This window comes from Chrysemys picta, chromosome 8, assembly GCF_011386835.1.
Source record: "Chrysemys picta bellii isolate R12L10 chromosome 8, ASM1138683v2, whole genome shotgun sequence".
Classification (NCBI taxonomy): domain Eukaryota; kingdom Metazoa; phylum Chordata; order Testudines; family Emydidae; genus Chrysemys; species Chrysemys picta.
In genome coordinates, this window is record NC_088798.1 from 21,412,490 (window position 1) to 21,420,037 (window position 7,548).

The following is a 7,548-nucleotide window of genomic DNA, read 5'->3' on the forward strand; positions in this document are numbered from 1 at the left end:
GAGTTCTATGGACAATGGAGAAAATTTATAGAGGATATGGGGATGTTTACAAAGGTGACAGATGCCTCAAAGGAAAGCTGCAATTAGATGTAGACCGCACAGTGGAATCTGTGTGCTTACCACGAAGGAAAGTTCACTATGTAACCCAGAACACAAACAGTTCAAAAGTCTGCAAGGCAGGGATATTTTAGCACCCGGAGAGGTCAGTAAAGCCTGGGTAAGCAGCATGGTTGTAGTAAAGAAGCCATTGGGCAAATTCTCATCTGCATAGACCCAAAGCCACTGAACCAGGCATTAAAAAGATGCTACTATTTATGTCTCACAGTTGAGGATATCTTGCCAGAACTGCCCAAAGCCAGAATCTTTACAGTCTGTGATGTGAGACATGGGTTTTGGCACATAAAGCTGAATAAAAAGTCCAGCATGCTGACAACCTTTCCAACATCATTTGGTTGCTCAAGATGGCTGCACATGCCAATGGGCATAAGCTTAGCACCAGAGGTGTTTCAAAGAAGATTCACCTGAGTGCTGGAAGGCCTGCCTGGGGTGAAAATAGTTGCAGATGATATCCTTGTAGGTAAAAGGAGCAATGATATAGAAGCTGAATGAAAAAAATAACAGAAAACTATACATTTTTCTGCACTGATGCAGAGACAAGAACATAAAAATGAACCCAGAAAAAATGTGACTCAAATAGCATGAGCTGATATACATTCAATATCTACTCCCAGCAGATGGACTGAAAGCAGATTCCAACAAGATCAGGGAGGTCAGAGACATGCCAGCTCTAGTGGATATGAAAGGGGTACAATGCTTCATAAGAATGATAAAATTTCTGTCCAAGTTTTATAGGCAAAATGAGATTGGACATCAAAAGAACAGTTTAATATACACTTCTCCTTTGAGGATTTTGGGGCCTATTCATGGACAGTTCACAAACAGAGGAAAAATGTGGCAAATTATCATCTCTTAAATTATAGTAATAATATGAAGTTGTACTCTTTGATTTGAGTTTGTTTAACATACATAGTGTAAGCTATTTGTTTTTCCTTAACATTTTAATATCAACTGTATTAAATATGCAGTGAGCCAAATTCTTCCCTGATGTGACTCCATTGATGTCAATGGCCTTACCCCAGCCCTGAATTTAGGTCACTAAGTATATAAAGAATTTTATATACAGTTGTTGTCAGGCATAACCTAAAATGGAGTACATTACAGGTAAATCCTGTTTGCATTGGAATATTGTGCAATGAAAACATTTTCAAGAAAGGAAGCCCTTGCTCTAAGCTCAAAAGCAGTCACACAATCTTGCACAGTTCTTAATCTCCACCCGGTTTGAAAATTCTGCTCCTGTAGGTTTGCAGATTTGTAAAGCTCCAGTTCAAATGGCTAAGAAGGCTAACAAGGTTTGTATATGCAGTGTTTGGAAAGACAGTATCCCAGCTCAGTGTGCAGGAAGGAATTATATTTTGAAGGCAGGAGAGCTTTTGTCCCCACCTCATTATGTAAGGATGTCATGCAAAAACTCCATGCCTCATATCTGGGCATTAACAACTGTCTTAAGAATGTGTTTTCTGGCCAGGGATGAATACACAACTCTGTGACATCTGCCTGTTGTGTAATAACCACTAGCAGAAAGAGACTCTGTTACCACATGAGATGCCCACCCAACCCTGGGAAAAGGTGGGAGTGGACTTATTTATCTTCAAGGAAAAGCAGTTCTTAATGATAGTGGACTATTATTCAGACTTTTGGGAGGTTGATGCCTTTAATTAGTGCTTGGCAAACTGAGCGCATACTTTTTGAGATGTGGCATTCCAGACATGGTATTCATTGACAACAAATGCCAGTTTGCCTTGGAAGAATTCAAGAAATTTGCATGCAAATGGGATTTTGACCACTATACCACCATCTCAGTATATATTGTGACAGACCCAGACCAGTGGGATACAGGAGTCTGGTAGAGGGCAAATATACTGGTCACTGGATGAGTAGTTTTCTGTTCCCTGAATGACCAGAGCAGGGGCAGCACTAGAGTAATCAGGAACCTGCTAGAACCAGTTAAGGCAGGTAGGCTAATTAGAACACCTGGAGCCAACTAAGAAGAAGCTTCTAGAATCAATTAAGGCAGGCTAATCAGGACACCTGGGTTTTAAAAGGAGCTCACTTCATTTTGTGGTGTGAGGAGCTGAGAGGGTGGGCTGCTGGAGGACTGAGGAGCACAAGTGTTATCAGACACCAGGAGGAAGGTCCTGTGGTGAGAATAAGGAAGGTGTTTGGAGGAGGCCATGGGGAAGTAGCCCAGGGAATTGTAGCTGTCATGCAGCTGTTACAGGAGGCACTATAGACAGCTGCAGTCCACAGGGCCCTGGGCTGGAACCCAGAGTAGAGGGCGGGCCTGGGTTCCCCCCAAACCTCCCAATTGACCTGTACTGTGGGTTCTTCCAGAGGGGAAGGTCTTTGAGCTGTTCCCCAACCCACATGGTGAATCTCTGAGGCAAGAAAATCTGCCAATAAGTGCAGGACCCACCAAGATAGAGGAGGAACTTTGTCACAATATATATATATATATACAGAGAGAAAGAGAGTAATAGTAAGGTAGAATGAGCTATGAGACTGTTACATCAGGCTCTTTTTTTCTGATTCAGACCCCTTCTTAACATTTTTGGCACACAGGATTATCTCATTATAGGGTGCCAAAACAGACCAGTGCAGGCACTGATGGGATGAGGGACCAAAACCCTGCTATCAGTGAAGGGAGACTTGTTGCAGCCAGGAGGATGGGGACACCACTGAGAGGAGATGTTTATCAATCAGAAAAAGCAGGCACTGGAGAACGACAGGTCTGCCAAAGACCTACCAGCCCTGAGGATGGGCATTCCTGGGAGGATCTGGCCACTACAGAGACACCAGAGGGAGTGGACTGAAGGAGTCTTGAAGGGTGCAGTGACATCCAGGTCATATGAGATGACTATACAAGAGAAACATGTAATCCGAAGGAACATGAGGCACTTATAACTCAGTGGACACAACCCCCAGAGCGCGCTTACAGAAATCAGCCCAGAACTGAGAGAGAACCATCGAGAGGCCAACCCCACAAGAAAGGAGGAGTCTCCACAGAGAGAGAGTTTGCTAGACATAGAGAGGTCACTCCTGATGTGGTCATCTGTTGAGGAGACTAAACTATCTCAAAGATTATGTAACCAGCTGAGTCTGTAGTAAGGCAGAGACTGTGGAGGAACTGTTCCTGCTGCATGAAGGAGGCTGTTATTGAGGGGACACTGGGGGAAGCAGGGAATGGGCAGAGTTAGGTTGGAAGCAACTCAACCTCATGGACAGAGCATTACATGGGGAGCCTGCATTTAGGCTCACTCATTGCTAATGAAACAGGCAGGGCATAGGGCAACCCTGCAACCCCTCAGCTGCGCTGCCAACTCTGTGATAGAACAGGGGTTGTGAGTCATGCGTATCCCCTAGGAGTATATGAAGGAGCGTGTGGACACTGTCTGCATATGTGCAAATCCTCTAGCCACTCTCTGTTCCTAAATTCCCCTCCTTCCTGGGCTGTGGGGATCTGGCATGAACCTCAATGCTGCAGAACAAAGGGGCTGGGCATTTAGGGTGACCAGATAGAAAGTGAGAAAAATCACGACGGGGTGGGGGGTAATAGGCATCTATATAAGAAAAAAGCCCCAAATATTGGGACTGTCCCAATAAAATTGGGACATCTGGTCATCCTATATACATTCCTCCTGTGTCCCCACTCCATAGCAGCCTCCTCCATGCAGCAGGAACTCCACAGCTCTCCCAAGGCTGAATATAGAAGAAAATACTGGAGTTTTGGCCTTTGCTCAGACTTCCCTTGTGCTGGTTTAAAGCAAGGGGTCTTGTAGTGATTTTATTGCTTTAATACAGAATATAAATGGTCTTCAAACCATCACAAGCCTTAGGGCAGGAAGGGATTTTAAACTATAATCACTGCAAACAATTGATGAGATTTCAAAGAGGCACTAGAAACTTTTGGAGAAAGCTGAGAAAAGACCTCAGGAAAAATTCTGCTTGTCTTAATCACAGCACAAGTCATCTCATTGAAGTTAAAGAGATTACTAAAGTGGAGAAGGTAAGAAGGATTGGGCTGAAAGAGCATTGAGAAAAAGAGAATCAGTGAGTTTCTGTTCACAGGTTTAACTTCCATATAGCATTTAGAGTTAAATTTGACCACAGGCTCTTTGTTTCAGTGCATGATTCATTAGATGTGTGGCTCTCATTAATATTAATGGAGACAGAGTGTTTAATTCCGTCTCAAAGTTTGCCCCATAACCTCTTTTATGAAAGGCTCTATGAAACACATTACTGTTATTATCAGTAATAGATCTAGTACTGAGAGGGTGTGATTAGGTCACAATCTATGGTTGACTGAACTTTTACTGAATGTACTCAGATCATATTACGAAATGTTTAAGTATTTCAGGAAAGATCCCTTTGAAAAATGTTGCCAAAAGGACATTGGCCATATGTTCTACGAAAAACAGAGTTGCTGACATTAAAAAATTGAGATTTCAGCAACAGCCCAGATAGTTCAAAGAGAAAAATATACTTTCTGGATTTTTCTAATAGCATTTCTTCCAACTCTGTCGAGGCTTGTTTTTTCTGTGTTTTGTCCATGTCAACTAAGGTGCAAGCAGAATACACCGTAAGATATTTGAAGCTAAGTGAATGTGAATAATGATAAATAATTTTCACTTCTCCAAGGCAGAAATGGAGGGCTTTTTTAAAAGCACTTACCAAATTGTGTTAGAGAACTTGTTGAGATTTGTCACCTCAAATGTACACCTCTACCTCGATATAACGCTGTCCTTGGGAGCCAAAAAAATCTTACCGTGTTATAGGTGAAACCGTGTTATATCGAACTTGCTTTGATCCACCGGAGTGCGCAGCCCTACCCCCCACCCCCGGAACACTGCTTTACCACATTATATCCGAATTCTTGTTATATCGGGTCACGTTATATCAAGGTAGAGGTGTATTTTCTGTAATATAACTGATCAGTGCCCAATACCAGCTGTCAGATGCAGAATTCAGAGATGGTGATTTAGTCGGGAAAGGAAATCTCCAAAATCAGACTGTACTGTAGGCAGACATATCCATTATTATTGTAGTAGCACCTAGAGGCCTCTACTGAAATAAAGACACTTTTAATATCAAGTCCATAGGAAGGGCTAGATTTGAGCATCCTCTACTCGTGTTGGGTAGTACTCTTCAAGTAATTCCAGTGAAGTTTGTCTGCTAAAGCAATTTGGTAAGTGGTATAAAAGGGTAGTCAACATTGAAGTCAATAGAACTACTCAAGGTGTAAGACATTAGTCAACATGAGTCAAGGGTGTAGAATCTGCCCCTTAATGAGCTAAGGGATTTGATAGACCCTCAGATATATGGCCACAAAATCCATAGGGAAGAGATGTTCATAAAGCCTGTTTTTTTTTTTCAACAGAAAGAAGACTTTTGAATTTATCACCAGCTCTGAACATTAGCTTATTATGTGCCATGACTGAAGAAATTGGTTGAACAGGGTTCTCTCTCCCACTTCCAAGATATATTATTTAAAGGTCAAGATTCCATCGCTAGAGTAAAAGGCAGAGAGCCTGTTCCCTATATACAAATTCACTGGGGGGAGGGAGAACTACATCACACATTTAGCTTGAGAGAAAAAGCTATGAGAAAGCTCTCTTCTGTCCTTGGGAATTGTTATGAATGGTGAAATTAAATTAATTTCCCATTGATACCCCAGTTCTTACTAAGTCACTGTCCTTAGCTGGCATATTTATTGCATAGATGTCAGTAGAGATGTCTTTCTTAAAGCCACTATTTTAGTTTGGGAAATATCTCACTTCCCAAAAGGGAAACAAGGAACTGAGAATTTTCTGAGCCATTGCTCAGCTTGTGTAAATTGGAGAAGCTACAAGGACTTCAGTGGTAACCCCTCGATTATTGACTGCATGAAATCTAGTTGTCACACTTGACACACAAAGTCTCTCTTTGGCTGATACTTTTGTGTGTGTGTGTGTGTGGGGATTTTGTTTGCTTGTTTGAAGGAATAAAGAGGAGGCAACACCAAAGATTTTATTAATCCACTGACTCCAGTTAAACTTAGCCCCCCCAAAAAAGCCAGAAAAAATGAATCTGGGAAAGAAAAAGGACAGGTGGTGGCCATAATATATCTAGACATTTATTTTCTCAATAAAGATCAGCTGGTTCTCCAGCAATGCCAACATTCCCATTGAAGACTTCAAAGTCTTGATCACTTTCAAGATGTTACAAATTCAATGTCAGAAATGTCAGTCATCACATAGACATAAATCTATGAACTGCATAAATCCTTTGAGCTGCATAAAAATGATTTACAGATGGCAGACCTGATTCATCACTGCCTTGCACCTTGTTACATAGGATTACCATATTTCCACAATCAAAAAAGAGGACACTGGGGGGGGGGGGGGCACTCTAGCCCCGCCCTGCCCCATCCACTCCCTCCCACTTCCCACCCCCTGACTGCCCCCCTCAGAACCTCCAACCCTCCTTCCCCTGACTGCCCCCTCCTGAGAACCCACCACCCTAACTGCTCCCCTAGAACCCTACCTGTCCCCTGACTGCCCCGACCCTTATGGGTGGCAGTTTTGTAGAAATTTTGGTGGTGCCCAGAACCCACCCTCCCCAACTGTGCCCCCACATCTGCCTAAGGCTCTGGGAGGGGGGTTGGGAGGAGGTCTGGGGTGCAGGTCCTGGGCTGGGGATTGGGGTGCAAGGTGCAGGCTCTGGGATGGAGTTTGGGGGGTGGGAGGTGGTGCAAAGGGAGGGGGTGCAGGCTTTGGGAGGGAGTTTGAGGGCAGGAGGGGGTGTGTGGGAAGGGGGAGGGGGTTTGGGAGGGAGTTTGGGGATAGGAGGGGGTGCAAGGGTGAGGGGTTCATGATGCAGGAGGGGGCTCAGGGATGGAGCAGAGAATTAGGGTGTGGGGGATGAGGGTTGGGGCTGAGGATGAGGGGTTCATGATGCAGGAGGGGGCTCAGGGCTGGGGCAGAGGATTAGGGTGCGGGGGGATGAGGGGTTTGGGGCATTGGAGAGGCTCAGGGCTAGGGTAGAAGAGCAGGGTAAGGGCAGCCTGCCTTGCCATTAGTGGGTGGGGGGCACTAGGACCCTGGGGAAGCAGACAGCAGTTGCTGCCCGGAGCAGGGCTCCGCATAGGAATGTGCTACTCCGGCAGCACAAGCAGGCACGGGAAAGGCGCGTGCTGCTTTCTTTCGGGCACGGACGGGGGTGGGGTGGTGACCCGCAGGGGGTTGGGGTGGCAGGTGGAGGCCGGGGCCCGCTCCAGGCAGGGCCGGGGGAGAGACCCAGCTCCAAATCAGGCCCCTGAAGCTTGCTTGTAAATAACTGTACAAGGCCTGGTGGGAATGGAATGTCCTGCCCAGCTCTAACAGCTTAAAATGTAGGCTTCACAAAACAGGAACATCAGAAAAAAAATTGACTTAAATAACATTCAATTGTGGC